Source organism: Lonchura striata, chromosome 1 (assembly GCF_050655825.1).
Source record: "Lonchura striata isolate lonStrDom1 chromosome 1, ASM5065582v1, whole genome shotgun sequence".
Lineage (NCBI taxonomy): Eukaryota > Metazoa > Chordata > Aves > Passeriformes > Estrildidae > Lonchura > Lonchura striata.
In genome coordinates, this window is record NC_140703.1 from 63,069,101 (window position 1) to 63,086,226 (window position 17,126).

A 17,126-nucleotide genomic window follows, 5' to 3' on the forward strand; every position below is an offset into this window, starting at 1 on the left:
TTTTTTATATTAATGACATATTAATGTCAGGAAGAGCAGGTAGTAAAATGGAAGATTATAGACTTATTTGTAGTTTTTACTAAAGCCTGGCAAAAGATATGCTAGGGAATTTGTGTTTTATTCCCATGACGTTTTCCAAAATCTTTACAGGAAAATAATTGTACAAATGGAAGACATTAAATATGTCTGAAAGCAACACAACACCAAAAAATAATTGTGGTAGCATTTTCATGTCCATTTAGTGCTTTTTTCCCCCTCCTTGCTGCACTCCTTGTACGTGTGTGTGTGTGTGTGTGTGTGTGTGTGTGTGTGTGTGTGTCTTGTCAGGAACCCTTGTATTGTATCAGACCCCTTGCTCAAGACATGATTAAAAGCACTTTTTGCAAATATCACCAATAGAAATATTAGAAAATTGTACAAATGTAAAATAACAAGGAAAAGGGGGAAGAAAATGTCCAACTGTTTTAAGTTGATTAGGTGGAAACTGAACCAAGATAGGGTGCACCAAACTGGCATCTCACCCCAATACAAGTATCACCTATGCTGGCTTAGGAAGAGGCAAACCCAATCTATTTTGTCTGGTCTATATACCAAAGCAAAAAACATCAGCAAAAATGTGTTCCAAACCTTATTGCAGAATGTCAAAACCCAGAGGCTGGGAGCAGATTGCAAGAGACAGCAGATTAAAGGCCCATCAATGGGCTTCTGTAGAGGAACCTTCCTACTTTCCATTTCTATATGTTTCCAACTGAGAGATGGGACGTCCATGGATGTACATGTCCTGTAAACTTCAGGGTATAGACCACTGAGATCTTTGAGGTACAAAAGGATACTGGGGGGAACTAAAGTAGATCTACCAGGTGTCTCTAATATAGTTTATTTATTTTATGTTACAGACATTGTTCCTGACAGGGACTCAAGAAAGTCCCGACTCTGTAATGTTTGGATCAAACTGTCTGAAAGTAATCAGGAAGAGAAGGATTTTAAATCACACCTAAAATAGCTCGAAGTTAGCAGTTATTTTGAAGACTTCTACAGAGAAGCCCCAAAGGCTTTTTTTGTTTGTTTTATGTTTTTAATTTTAAGGCTAATGTTGCAAAATGACCCAACTCTACCTTTGCAAAGGCTCAATATTCCTAATTCTCTAGAAAAGAGCTACCAGGAATAGCTTTAAACATGTAAGCAATATAAAAGGAGGAAGTGTACAAGTAATTGCATGTAAAACCAAAATAATTACAAGGATAGGAGAACTATTCCAAGCCAAATGTACATCCAGGAAATTGTTGGCCAGCTGACCTTCTAAAGAATTCCAAACATGCTGATTTACAGGCATCCACTCAAAATACAAAGTATGTCTGAGGCTGTTGGTCCCCTGGCTGAGGATGGCAGCTTGAGACAGTGTCCTCAGCTTCCCATCCAGCTGGGTGTGTGGCCACACTACTCCTGAGTGAGCTCCCAGAGCCTCAGCATGCTGGTAGACCTTACAGTGCTGTGGCACTTCTCCATCAGAGCAATGCACATCCTGCTTTCTTCTTTATTTATTTTTTTCTGGCAGATACTTAGTTACACATATGTAGTAAATTCTATGCAGCCAAAGACCATAATTTCTGTGGCAATGACCTTTAATCCTAGTAGTTGAATAGAGGCTGATGAGTGGCTCGGCCACCCAAATCAGAAGGTCAAGGAGACCGAAGGCACTTTAGTCATTCCTGTTCAGAAATTCTGACTCTGCATTACTGGCACTGTGCAACTGCCATAATTGATACAATTCATATTTTAGATAAGTTTAAGCCTTTTTAAACACCCTGCAATGAGCTGAATGATTCTCAGTAGAAGACTGAGTCAAGTGTCCTTCTATACATCCTTTTAAACATTGAAAATGGAGCAGAGAAAAGAACAGAGTGGAGCTGCTTTCAGGAGGAGTAGAGCTTGATTCTAAAGCCTGAGGAAATAATAAAGGGAAAGACCTTCCAGTTTTCCATTAAAATCAGTCTGTATAGGCTTTCCAGTATTGTTAATTTCAAGGCATATTGGAAAACTGGGCATCTTGGGAAAAGGCTAATCCTTACAACTATGAACTGAACATCAGAAACAGTTGCAAAAACATCACTTTTAGATGTTTTTAAAAGTAAACTCTGCTGAGTACAAAAGTACAACTGCTGAGGCAAGGATTATACAGCATATTTAAAGTAAAAATATACCATATGTAGATTCCTATTTCAGTAACTTCTGTTTTGAACCTATCATTTAGCTGAGAATGCAACTATTCCTCATGAGTACAACTTTAAAAAACCCTCAGTAATGTAGGAACACAATTTGCATGGCAATTTCTGAAGTGAAGTGTGTGTGGAAGGATGGATCCTGGAGAAAAATGGAGAAGAGTGAATCACAGAGAGGTTAAGGACAGAGGAAATAGAGACATTTAAGAGCTATCTCTCTACTCTGCTGTTTACTTGAGGTGGAGAGTCAAACTCACACAGTGCTTGCCAGTGATGATGGGGCTCTTTGGCATAAATGTGTGACAGAAAGAACAGATACTGTTGAGGTAGATCATACTTCTCACCTCGGTAGAGACATCGGATATTTTCTAGGATAGCAAAAGTGGCTTAAGTAGTTCTTGTCCTTGCTGCCAGGTGTCTTGTCTCACAGCTCTGTATTCCCATATCTGGTCTGCAGTGCATTGCTCCTTCACTTAGCAGTACCACTGTAATTCAGACTATACATTAAAAGGAAGACGACTAACAGCTATTATAGCTTAATATTAAATTTAATTATTTGACAATCCGATGTACAGCACAGATCTGCATGACTGATAGAGATTAGAAAGCATGTATATGAGAAGAATACTCAGATGAGGGCAAAACATGGGGCTGAATCCTTGTTAAACCAGTTTTTTCATCATATAAAATGGATCAAGAAGCTACATCTGTATCTTTACACCAGTCACCTGTAAAGAGATGGTTTTTCCTCTTGCATTTTGCTCACTACAGATGCTGAGTGGTTTACTACAAGGAAAGAATTGGTTCTCCTCACAAAACTTCAGTAGCAAGTAATTTCACCTGCATTAAATAATTCAGAAAAACACCCAAAATAAAATGCTGAGAACCATAGTTGCAAAGAGGAAAGGTGAAAGATCAAGCAGAATTAGTGACTGAAAGTCTCTGAAGTAGGCATGCCTAAAAAGCACAGATTCTTTTCTTCCAGTCTTTGCTGGGAAAACTATGTGAATCAAATGAAAACAGGAAGTTGATGCACCAAATTTACATTGAGGTCTCTCTTTCATTTAAACAGATCAAAAGCATGGCTATGGTTCTTTTTGATTAAAATGTTTAGCATTCAACAGATAAGTAATAGATGTTTCATTCACAGTATCACAAGTTTGACTTCCGATGTCTGAGCTGTGTGACCACTGTAGTGCAGAGCTGCGCGATGAGGAAATGATGCTTGGTCTGTTCTGGTGAGATGCCAGACTGTGTGCTGGAAGAACTGAGTATTTTCACAGGATGTCTTACCCAGAGAAATGTTAGAGGTACCATTTGTCAGAGACAGACCCTCAAACACTTTCATATTGTAATGCAGAAGAGCAGGCTGTAGGGTCTTCTCATGCCATTTCCTTAGCCTGCGGGGCTGCTGCTTAGATCGATTTTTAAGATAAGTCCTGGTGACATCTGCTGTTTGTTGTGAAAATAAATTCATGGAAACACCATGGAAAAAAATGACTGCTGAGTGATTGAGCAGCAGAACCACGACAAATTACATCAGACTGCATAATATTTTCAGTTGCTTCAAGATATTTTGCTCTTGCCTCTGTCATCAAGCTTCTAGGTCATTATCTACATAGAAAAGTACACAAAATGTGTACCAGTTCAACAAAAATGTTCTTTTTTCCCTCCAAGCATTCTGTGTTCACAAATAGTGGCAACATACTTAGAGTGGGGATATTTCATCACCCCTGTTGGTGGAAATGCAGATATTTGCAGTTCAGCATCTTTGAAGCAGATGACTATTCAGTCTCTTACTTCTGCCTTCCAATTTTAAACAGGAGTTCTGCTGCTTAGATATCCCCATGTCCTTTCAACTGTAACATGAACCAATCAATGTGCAAGGTTATTTTATGAACTTCTGCTTTTCAGTATTTAACACACTAAATTTTTTTAAATAAACAAATCTTCCAAAAGCAGTTCAACTTTCTCCCCAGGACAGTGGTGCATTTGTTTAATTAGACTGATTTACAAACAGGTGTGGTGTTTGTATTGTAGTAAAACCAGAAGTCTCGTTTTTGAAACAGCATCATGCTCACAGAGTCCCCTGGAAATCATGAGGAGTATAGGGAGGCATACCTCTCCACCCAGACAAACATACTGGGAGCAATCCAGTTGAAGGCTCCTTCCTGGAGAAATTTCCTTGTGATAGAATCTCATTTATATAATGGACATTTTCTGCTCACATACTGTTCTGGTGATAGAGTGAATACGGAAATGTCATGATGCTCTTTCAGGGTGGGAAACTTTTGAACTATCAAGTGGCTACAAGTGAGAAGCAATGTCTACAGTGAGAAATAATATCTTTTTAGACCAGATGAGGCAGTGGCTAAGAACAGGCTGGCTTTCATGAACACAAAAAGCCCTTCATTTTATTGAGGGTGGAGGCCCAGTTCATGGAACCTGAACAATGGAACCATCCAAGGCCATAGTTCCACGTGATGAAAGGCTGGGTCCTAAGGCACAAGGGATCAAAACCACTGCAGTTACTTGACATACAGTCATACAAACTCATAATGCCAGCTGAAGTGTAATACATATTTTGCAGAGAAAATTTTGTCCAAGCATATTTTACAGTGGATCAGGTATCATCTGCCAGAACCCAGGGACATAGCATGGGTGTAAACACTATGTCCTGTGCTTTAACATGACAGAAGTGGTATTGTGGGCTGGCACTTCATATGGATGAAGTTTATACTCTTTGGTGATGCTGTAGCACCAATCTGGTATCAATGAGTGAAAAAAAAAAAAAAAAACAGTCTGAACCAAAAGTTCTCATTTTAAATTACTTTGTGTTTGTGAAAGGTTTTCTGTTGTAAACACATGGTCATATTCACACACTGAAGTTCCCTGATACTTCTTGGTAAATGTTTGTTTAAAAAAAAATCAGTGAAATGCTTAAAATTTGTAGTTCTAATTAGGCATAGGAAAACCATCTTCTGACCATCACCAAATTTAGTAATGATGGAGAAAATTAGGTTTTTATTTGAGACAAAATAAACACATTTAGTGAAGTTCACATCTTACACTGATACTTTCCTACATCAGAACATTCAAGCAGGCCTAAAATTTATTTTTCAAATATGGGGCAGTGGTGTGCAGTAGAAAAGTATTGTTACAGAACTAAATTCCTACTACATAGACACTTTTATATGATCTAGGATAATGGATATGTGCCTGTCTGCCATGAATAACTATGCAATGCTAATGGATAAAGAGTAGAAAAAAATTCTGAATTGTCAAGGATTTCAGAATTCCAAAAGGATTGTCCAAGAGATAAACTGTATGAATACACTGGCATTAAAGTTTTTCAGCCTTACTTCCACTCCAGTTTGTATTTTTCCCACTGGGACAAGGGTAGAATTTGGTAGTTCCCCCCATGTGGTTTTAATCACAGGGATTCATTAATAATTGGTCACTAATTTATTAATGTCACATAATCACATGGTGGTCAGTGTGCTACCCATATGGAATCCATGTCAGCATTACAACAGATAAATCATAATGTTAACAAACACTGACAAATGCTTGAACACCCTTCTATGCGAACTCCCCAAAATTTCAACCCCCGCCCCCCACCCCGGTGCAAAGAGCTACAGGCACACATAACTCACATACCCCATGGCACGATGCCTTGCGTTGTCAGGCCAGGTTTCTCTTCCCTCATTGTGAAGTTTTATGCTTTGTTTAGACTTCTTTTGAAGCTGACTTTTTTTTTTCTTTTACTTGAGAAGTCTCAGTAATTTCCTGGTTACTATTTAATCCAGTTGATGGCCATCTCCTAAGCAAACTTCATTATTGTTATTTCCCTGTTTAGCATGACCTGCTCTGGGGCAAAAGCCTTTGCAGGTGTATTTGGGGATACTGTTCATTCACACTTTTCTCAGTTGCATGTGGTCACATCAGCAGCTGTTACCCACCCCATGGCACTGAGGTGGGGCCTGCACATTGCCTGCATCTCCCAGGTGAGAAGCCACGTTTTACCCAACACCTCAATTCCCACCTCTGAGCCAGTTGTCCTCAGCCAGGCTGGCACTTGTGCACATTTAGGATGTGATTCAGTTCCTCCTAAGAGGAAACAGCCAGAAGAGGTCAGAAACCTGCCCTGTAGGCACCTAAATAAGGGTCCCAACTCCAGACTTCAAAGAATGCATACTCTGCTTAAAACATTTTACTAATTGCAAAACTAGAAGTCAGGCTGGCCTGGCTTGTCATGCACAGATGAAACTAATTGCAAGCTGCAGGTGAGGTACATAATTTATGCAGCTTCTCCTTTACCAAGATAAAACATGAGAATTTCCCTTCCTGAAATCTCTTACATGGTGACCTAACTTCACTGAGTTTAGTTACAGCTCTGATTTCCTACCACTTTTTTTTGTGTAGACCAAGGACTTGTGTAACAGTTATGAGGGATTTGGGGTTTGGCCTAAAGTCTCCTGCACAAGGGCAAGCCAGTACAAGAGCTAGTTTGTAAGCTAGCGCTTGTCTGCACACTATTGTGGCTCCCTTTATTTCTTTGCAACACATACAGTGGCAGACCCTGGTTTCATATTTGGTAACAGTGCTGCCTAAGATGTTTAATGGGCTTGGTTCCTACTGCTCTACTCATGGTTTCTTGTTCCCATTGCCTCCCTGAACCACCCTTGCAGTGAGGGTGTGAACAAGTGGTGGAACAGGGACAGCTTGAGATGATTCAGAAAAAAACCTAGGTTGCTTTCCAGCCAGATCAGTTTACCTTGCAGCTGCATACACACACGCCTGATTTGGCTCAGTAAAGGGGTAACACAGGCCTGAGAATTTGCAAGGGGAATGGGAAATCCATGGGGCACTATTGCCCTTCAAAACAATGCCTGGGTAACCATGTCCTCCAAGGACATAAATTCACTTCAGTGAATTAGATCTTGCCAGGAATATCTCTGAGGTGCTGTGTACCTGTTATTGAAGCTCCAGCCATGCCTGCAGGATGAACTGCAGGGTATTTTTCAACTGCCCAAGATTTGGAAGGGATGCTGGAGTGATCTGGCTCTGCACTTCTCTTGAGCTTCTTAGTCCTGCTGCTCTTAGTAGGAGCTGAGATTTTGCAGAACTTCGTGTGACTGTCTTCTCAGGGCTCAGATACTGAAGTCAATCTTGGCAGGGCATTGCAAGCATGGTGCAAGCCTTTTTCGTGTGCTTTGGAAATGAAAAGATGTAGTGGCATATAGCAAACAGCTTTTGCAGCAGCCACACTTGTGTTGCAGTGCCTGAGCTCTTGTTGCTTAACTGCTTCTTCCAATACATAGTTTATAACTGTCACCTTAGTGTTTACTCATGTTTAACCCCATTAGATCCATTGGAAAGCTGAGCTGTAACTCAAAATTGTCACATCCCCTGTAAAAACTACATCACTCTTTGTTTGTGTATCACTAATACTTTCTTTTAAATTCAAAGCTAAATGTGACTAAATATTTACCAGCAGTAGGCTCCTGCTTTCCTTCCTTAAATATGTATATCATCTGCCCTTAAATATAGATATAATTTTGTTGCTAATTTGTGCAGGTCAGAGTTATTTTCCATATGTATTATTTTCTCTCAGAAGAGTCCTCTGTTGAAGCTAAAATATTTCCATTAAATCATGGCACTTTTGCTAACAAATTAGTTGGGTTTTTTTGAAGGAAAAAGAATGATAAAGAATGTCAAAATTTTAATTAAATATTATTGAGAGAGTATATATAATGTTCTACTGTACATAGTGCCACATCAAATTATTTTTACTTTTACTGCATAAATGACAATATCAGCTGTTTCTAATATCACTGCATGAGGCTACATTACTTCTCCAAGATATTAAAACCAGATGGTTTCCAGGTCAGGTTTGCAGCTGAACAATTTTGCTCAAATGTTACTACAAAAACTTCCTACTGTGTGTGCAGCTTATACCAGTTAAATGAAATCTTAGCACACACTACCTATTTCCAAACCTAAACATTGCACAACTGTTTAACTACCTGACCTAGAACAAACTCAATTGAAGAACTTAAGAAGTAAGGCTTCAGTCTAGCCTGCCCTAGTGTGTATTTTCATACAGTGTGTTAAATGGTATGAGAATTGTTAGACATCACTGTAATGTCTCCCACCATTCTCCAGGACTGCTTTGAAGCACTTTACTGGGCAACTTTTCAAAACCACCAGCAGAAACCTGTGCTAGCAGGACTTCAGCTGGCAAAATCCTTTAGTCCAGATAAAATCTACAGTGCCTTTAAGATGTAGGGAAACTGGTTATGAGAGAGGCAGCTTCTTCTTTCACAACACAGAAAAGAGAATCTAGGTGTCTGCTTAGTTATTTATCAATTAGACACCAATTTGTAAATCCACAGTGGGCGGTGTATGGCAGAATTTAGAAGAATAAAATACCGGGTGTGCCCAGGTTGTCAGATGAGTTTGAGTTTGAAGTCGTTTTCAAGTAGAGACTTGTAACTGAGCTTCCCTGTGTGCACAAAGTACAGAATTTATCCTGGGTCTGGAGTCTGCTGAAAACAGAACTTACATGAATCCAAACTCTCATTAATAATATCTATGCAAATGGCTGAAAGCTAAACCGAATAATCTTTGCATTTCACAGCATCACCCACCAGTCAGACTTGGGATGAATTTCATGTTATGTGGGCTGGGCAATGTGTGCAAAAAGGAAAAAAAAGAAAAAGTTAAGGAGTACATACTTATCCAAAATATGTGTCTTGTGTCTTGCAGTCTGTGTCTCTCCTTAGTTACACCAGCTTGACACATGTACAGGCTCACTGAGAAAAGCAGACCTGTAGTGGTTGTAACACTACAAAACTACATTGGAAAAAAAGCTTTTTGAAGTAGGCCTTCAAGTTGCATTGTTTTAAGAACATTTAACATGTAGAATGTGTGAATTATGTTGGAGTTTCAGCTACTGGTAGCATTTCATAGAATCACTGAATGACAGAATGTTTGAGGTCAGAAGCTTTAAAGATCAGCTTGTCTAACCCCCTTAATATTAGCAGGGACATTTTTCATCAGATAAGGTTGCTCAGAGCCCCATCCGATCTGGTCTCGAACACAGAGATGAGGTATTCACATATTTTCTGGGCAATTTGTGCCAGTGCCTCAACACTCTCAAATTAAAGAATTTCTTCTTTATATCTAATCTAAACCTGCCTTCTTTCAGTTTGAAGCCATTCCCCCTTGTCTGATCACTGCATCTTCTTGTAAAAAGTCCCCCACCAGCTCTCCTATAGCCCCCTCTAGGTGCTGGAAGATGCTCTAAGGTCTTCCCTGCACCTTCTCTTCTCCAGGCTGAACATTCGTAATTCTCTTAGCCTGTCTTCGTAGGAGAGGTTCTCCAGCCTTTGTGTCCCTCCTCTGGACTCACTCTAACAGGTCCATGTCTTTCTTGTTCTGAGAACCCCAGAGCTGGATGCAGCACTCCAGGTGATGTCTCACCAGAGTGGAGAAGAGGGGCTGAATCCCCTCCCTTGCCCTGCTGACCACACTGCTTTTGTTGCAGCCCAGGATACAGATGGCTTTCTGGGCTGTGAGTACACATTGCCAAGTCATGGCAAATTTTTCATCTGCCAGCCATTTCATGACCTTTTCCTCAGGGCTGCTCTCAATCCATCCATCCCCCAGTCTGTGTTGGTACTAGGGCTTGCCCTGACCAAGCACTTGGACCTTGCACTTGGCCTTGTTTAACTTTATGAGGTTTACAAGAAGTCACTCCTTGCCCCAGCCTTTGTTGTCCATCTAGTTTACCAGTTTTCACATGACTATTGAAAATCACTTCATAATGAATGTAAATTACTGTACTAGCTAATGGGAGCTATTTAACAGGATGGGAGAGGATAGAACACCATCTCTGCAGGGTGTGGTTATATTTGACACCTAACAATGATAATAATAAAATGATCTGTTAGTAGCTACTAAGAACTTCACATTTTGGAAGAGGCAATGTTGAAGGGAGGGGCAACTTTTCTGGACCATTGGTAGGACTGGCATTAGCTATATGAAAACAGACAAACTGTTGCATTTGCAGTCTTTTATCAAGTCTCAGAAATCTACTGCAACCAACTTACTGAATATATTAACTCTAAGTCGGTGGGTTTGTGTCAGTACCTGAAGCCTTTGAACAAATTCCCAGCTAACTGACACCTGAGTAAGACAATTTGAATGAAACATTTTCATTTCACTGCCCATCTGAACAGCTGAAAACCCATATCTTTTTTCCCCAATTAATAAATATTAATAATTCAGGGGTTTATTTTTGGTTTTGTTTGTTTTTTTGGGTTTTTTTTTGGTTTTGGTTTTGGTTTTTTTGTTGTTGTTGTTGGTTGCTTTTTGGTTTTTTGGGGTGTTTGTGTGTGTGTGTGTTTCCTTTTGGGATTTGAAGAAAACTAACTTTCCATTTCAGCGAAGCAGAGAGGTAGGCTGCCAGAAAGGGGCTGACTGAGGCTCTGAGTGAGAAGACTGCAAGTTTGGTGGGTGCAGTTGCTTCCTCCTTGTGTGAGGTCTCACACACTTTGTGCTTAGTGTCTTCAGCATTAAAGTTTAGGTTGCTGTGACCTGCATGTGGTCACTCCTTCTGAATATAGATGTAATGTGAAACAATAATTTATTGGAAACCACAAAACCCACTAATTTGAGTGTGTAGCTTTGCTGTCAGGGCATTCACACAAAGGACGGGATATTGGGAGGCAGACCTTGCTTTGAACATACCACAGTATAAACTGCTCTTGCCAAGAAATCCTGTGTCAGTGAAGCCCTGACCTCTGCTGTATTAATGACTGAACAGGGAAGAAAGAGACAGCAGACATCCTCAGTTACCTGAGGGGATATTAATCTGGCAGTGAAGGCTCAAACCTTAGCAATGAATTTTTTGAAATCCAGTGGTAGAACATGTCTGGTTATATCCTTCTGATCTGTCTTCTTTATAATGCTGACCTGTTAGGACAGATATCTCTCTCCACATTACATCTTTCCCTCTCTGTCTTGTTCCAATTCTGGGTTTTGGGGTTTTTCTCCTGATTATGTCTGCAGTGCTTTTGAACTGTTCTGATATGCAGGCATCCTACACTTTTTTCAAAGGAGTAAATTTCTATGGTGAATGGAAGCCTGTTGTCTGTATCCTTGCTTTTCTTAGTTATCTTTCAAGGCTAAAATAGTCCATTGACTACTCAAAGAAAATCAGTGAGCTACTCTGAGATCTTAATATCATAAATGAGACTAAAGACTTGACTTAGCTGTAAAGAGAGAAGTTACTGAGTTTTGTTATGACCATTGAAATCCTTGAAGCCCGATGATCCCTGGCAGATGAGTGGTAGTGAATTTTCAGTATGGAAGGGTTATTTCAAATGGAAAATATAGGTATCTCTTTTGCAAACTCACAGGTTTCAAACCAAGGTATGATTCTGTTCTCAATGAAATCAATGGAAGTTTTTATTTTTCTAATTAAATGCCACAAGTAAATGTGTTTGTTCTTGTTCTTCAGGCATACAGTGTTTGTTGCATGCTTTTTTGGCTATTTTCTTTTCCTATTCACTTTCTATTCTCTATTTAAATGATTTTTTTTGTTTTCTTTCTTTCCTTGATATTTTGATTCCTTTCTGTAAAAGCTAATGGCATGTGGGAGCATACAGAAGAATCAGATCACTCTGCTTTCATGGCATTTAAGCCCTGGATTAGAAATCTGGCTGTGCTGAATGAAATAATGTTCTGTGGGGCGCTGCTGAGGCTGGCATTGTGAGGTGGTTTGGTGACCCCACTCTTGGCCAGGGCTTCCTGTTATTTTGGTACTTCTGCAGTGGCAAGGCAGCCACAACAGACCAAGTTTTCAATAAGTAAATCTTGCATATATTGAGATAAAAGAGACCAACTTAATGGCTGCCTTGACTGTGAAAATGTCACCTCATATTCCTACCTCATAACCTGTGGAAAACCACTGCTTATATGGCTCTGTGACAGGCACCTCAGGCCACCTCAAGACCTGCCAGTGTCTCCCTGTCAGCTGATGGCCAAACACAGAAAGGCTCACAGGTTCCATGGGAACAAAATCCATGCTGCAGTACCGAATGGTTCACATTGTCAGCTGAGATCCTGAAGGAAGCAAATCACCTGGAATAATTAGTAATAATTAGAGGCACTGGCAGAAACATGGGCTTCTTCCCATGGAGGTAAATGAATGCAGAGTCCCTTTATCCATTCTCAGCATTGCTTAGCAGCAGTGAGATACGTGTTAATAGCTGAGAAAGGATGTGCTAGATTTAAGGGGTTGATAATTAAGGCATTTTAGGCATTTATAGCAATGAAAGGAGGAATTCATCTTTGGAGATGAAGCTGAACTAGTTACCTATTTCTAATAGAATTTCCAATTACCAACTTCCCAGAAAATAAAGGTAATGAACTCTCCAAAAGGCTTTCTGTTCTGTTTTTGACAAACCCAATTTGTACGGGTCAATTGACTTAGGTGATCTAATAGATCTGTACAGAAAAATGCACCTGGATCCTGAGGGCAGAAAGTGTGCCAGTGTTACTGATTTTATTTACGAGAAGTACTAACCTAATCAGAAAACTCATAAAAGGGAGCTTTGTACAAGGATTTACCTGTAGTTGCAAACAAGCTGGTTGTAGCTGCAGAATGTTTGATGTTCATAGTATTAGTCTGAGATAATTAGACAGTCTCTATAAGAGAAAAACTCCAAACATAAAAACGACTTGCACAAGAGCATTATCAAAACATCACCAAGGTTTTCTTTAAGGTTTTTATGTCTTGAGGAGGGGATCACATTTGCTTTTAACAGGCTGCTGGGTAGCTCCCAGTGCAATCTAATTAGCAAGAAATTAATTTTCTGGCTTCTAGAAGAAAAAAAGGTAATTCATGCTAAAAGTACAATTTTTGTATGTCATAGAATGCTTCTGCTTTTGTAGTTTCCCAGTTTAATAGGCTGTTTGGAATAATTTCAGTCTGTTGTTGCATGGCAGGGGATGAGGAATAAATAGGTATATATACATATAGTATAATAGGTATATATGCAGTGTATATATAGTATAGTATAATAGGTGTATATATATATATATATATATATATATATAGTATAACAGGATGCCCAAAAGCTATTCCACGGTTCTCTCTAAACAAAACTGAAATCAGACTCCTTAAATTCAGCTGGAGGGCAGATGTCAGATTCTGAGAGGGGAGGGAAGGAAAAGAGGGAGGTGACTATGGTAGCCTCAGATGAGATAGATTTAAGCCATCATAGAAAAGTTGCTTTTTATTTCACATTGTGTCAATTTGCTTTGGCTGGTGTGTGGTTGAGAGTGCATGGCTGTGGGATCTGGCCCCATGTCATGCCTGTACACAGACTACCCAAAATTGGAGTGTTGAGGTTGAGGAAAGGGAAAAGTCTGTGGAGGAATCCTCACACAGTCATGCTTGTTTATAGGTCATTAAATAGTAGCAAATACTTTTAATTCCAGCAGCAGACACATTCTGCAAATATGACTCTCTGGTACTTCACTGTAGTTTTTGACAGGTTCACAGATTCACAGAATATTCTGGGTTGGAAGGGACACACAAGTACAAGCTGTACTACAATTCACCTTCCATTTTAGGAAGACAACTTTTGTTTTGACAAAAAATACTGGGCTCTGCTTTTTCAAAAATGGACATTGGGTATTCATTTCCCCTGGAGTGCCTATGGGAACTAAGATCCTGATGGTACTTGTGTTGGTATGATGTAGCCACCTGTGGCTGGTGAGTACTCAGATGAACTCATGTTGAGTGGGATGCTGGAGAAATGCAGTTCTGCCTTAGGTTTAGGCCACATTTGGTTAAAGAAGAATCAGAGGCTGTGCAATGACCTGTGCCATTTAAAAAACCTGCCTAGTACTGCTCTCAGGTGCTTATGCCATCACTCTGTATGGTTGAAATGAGTTATTTGGGTCAAGGTTTGTCCCTGTACTCAGCAGTGGTGAGGCCACACCTCAGACCCTGTGTCCAGTTCTTGGTCCCTCACTACAAGGAAGACATTGAGGGGCTGGAGCATGTCCAGAGAAGGGCAATGGAGCTGGGGAAGATTCTGGAGCACAGGTCCAATGAGAAGTGGCTGAAGGAGCTGGGGCTGTTTAGCCTGGAGAGAAAGAGGATCCAGGAGACCATATAGCTCTCTACAATTGCTTGAAAGGAGGGGGAGCCGGATGGGGGTCAGTCTCTCCTCTCAAGCAAGAACTGATAGGACAAGAGGGCCACGAGTCCCACCAGGGAGGTTTAGACTGGGTATGCTGAAAAACTTGTGTATGGAAAGGATGGCCGTGCATTAGAACAGGCTGCCCAGGGAAGTGGTTAACTCCGCATCCCTGGAGATGTTTAGAAGTGTAGATGTGGCACTGAGGGACATGGTTTAAGCGATGGCCTTGGCAGTGCCAGGTTAATAGTTGGATGATCTTGGATGTCTTTTCCAACATAAACGGTTCCAGGTTTGCACAGTCTCCCCACTGGGCGCCGGGCGGGGAAGGCCGGAGGCTGCGGCAGGAGCGGGTGCTGAGGGGACGGCGCCACAGGCCCGGGCGGGAGGCGGCCGTGGCGGGCAGCGCCCGGCAGGGGGCGGCAGAGCCCGCCCGCAGCGCCGCGGAGCGGAGCGCCTCCCGCGCAGAGCCCCGCTGCCAGCGCTCCTGCATTCCCGGCGCTCCTGCATTCCCGGCGGTCCTGCATTCCCGGCATTCCCGGCATTCCGCATCCCAGCCATTCCTGCTTTCCCGATGCTCCCTCTCCCTCACGCCCCGCACGCCACTCCCCATAGTGCGGGGCTGGAGAAGAAAAGGGCGACTCATAATGCCCGTGCTTCTTAGGCCAGCTAATAGTCTTTGTCCACTTCAGAAAAGGAGGTACAAATAGAGATTCAGGACTAATACTGTCCGACCGGGGAACGGTGAATATACAAAAGCCCATAGATAAGCAGAGAAGTAACGAGCCATTGTGCTGATACTAGTGGCAGGTGGGAAAGAAATGAGGTCACTTGTCTCTCTTACCTCGCCTCACCTGGCACAGCTTGTTGGCATTGTCGGTTCTCAGCTAAAGCTGCCATTCACATATAAAAGTGGGGTGTTTGCAGGAAATGTTGCTCCCTCCAAAGTTAGACTGTTTATCTAGCCAAAATGTGTGGGGAGTTCTGTTTTGGTCACAAGGATGTGAACCTACCTCATAATGTCAGCCTTATCAATATTGGGTTTCAGGGGGAAAAAGTTCAGACAAAATTCAGATGGCCTGAAGAGGAACATCCATAGATAAATGACAGAGAAATGCTTTTCTGAGTTGACCATGGTGTAATTAGGAAAAATAAAAACCCACCCAGCTTGCAAAGTAAGAATTGTATTTCCCTGTCCTATGGAGAGTTACAAGGACAAACTCAACAAGCAACACTCATATCTTCTAAATATAATACCTTCCTTATGCTCAACGCTTAAAAATAATGTACCTGGCCCCACAGGGAGAATTAGAATTCCTTATCTGGATTTCTAGTATCCCTTTTACTGTTAATAAAGGTGTCTCTGAAGGAATACAATGTCTAGAATAGTCATATGTGGAGATGACCGAAAGGAAAGAAGGCATAGCTGGTAGGAAACACTCATCTTCTTTCTGCAGTGTAATAATCTAAATATTGATGTCCCTTTGGAGAAGCATTTGCCTTTAAAAAAAAATAAAATAAATTGAGAAATGCAAGTGGTGGCTGAGGATGTTGTCTGACTTGTCAAAGTGTAAACCTCCATTTTAAAAAGTTCCTTTCCTCTTTAAATGCCGTGCCCAGAGTTGTCTGCTAATGTTCTTCTTCATGCTGTTGTCCAACTCAACGGAGTAAGTCAACCAAACTCAGGACCTCCTGCTGAAAAAAGGCAGAGAAAATTTGGGTTCAGGTCAGTAGCAACTTAGGTACTGCTTAGACACAACATATCAGCCACTTGCTTAGGTTGGATGAGCTTGTGACTAATATAGCTCACCTTCCTGAAGGTAGCCACAAGTTCCAGTAGAAACACAGTTCAAGCATCTTCCCTGGGGCAGTATCATTTAACTTCCTGAAGGTAAGCCACACCTTGAATCCAAATAGTCAAAATCAGTATAAAAATTATATGGTAAAGGTTGTGCTGTAGATCCAGCATATAAATTTGCCTTGGCTCAGACAGGCAGTGTCAAGGCCATGGCTACAGTGACATTTCCAGTTCAATCAGGAAATGGCCATCCTATGGTTGATGTCTGTTGTCTTATTCATATAAACAGGTTAGCTGAGCTGAATAAAGTATTTAATAAGATCAGTATTTAATAAGACCAGTTGTGACTGGTAAAAAAAAGGTGCTTTATTTTACATATTCTGTGGGAAATAAATCCATTAGTCATTTTCAGATTCATGGAGAATAGACAGGGATAAAGACCAGTAAGTTTATCTCTGTGTCTGTCTCACCTATGAAAAATTATTCCCTACGCTGTTGTTTGATTATTTAATTCAATATTTCTAGAATATAAGAAATTCAAGCTATTTCTCATGCAAGATTGTGCAGAATCCAGAACTTCTGTTTCTATTTAATGTAAATTTTTCATTCTTTAGTTTCACTTCATTACTTTAAGTTACACCTGTTTTCATCACTGAGAAATCCAAAAACTGTAGGGCCTCCTTCAAACATGCTAGGACTCTTTTTCAAAATATAGGCCTGATTTACATGCCAAATTCTACTTATTGAACTGAATTCCAGATAATTGGGAGTGTGGATGAGGTAACTTTGTCTTTGCGGTCTCTGCAGGAAAGGTATTGCTTTGCATGCCATAAGATAAGGTTAGCATAAGTATTTAAAGATTAAACAGTCCATGGTGCATTATTTCCT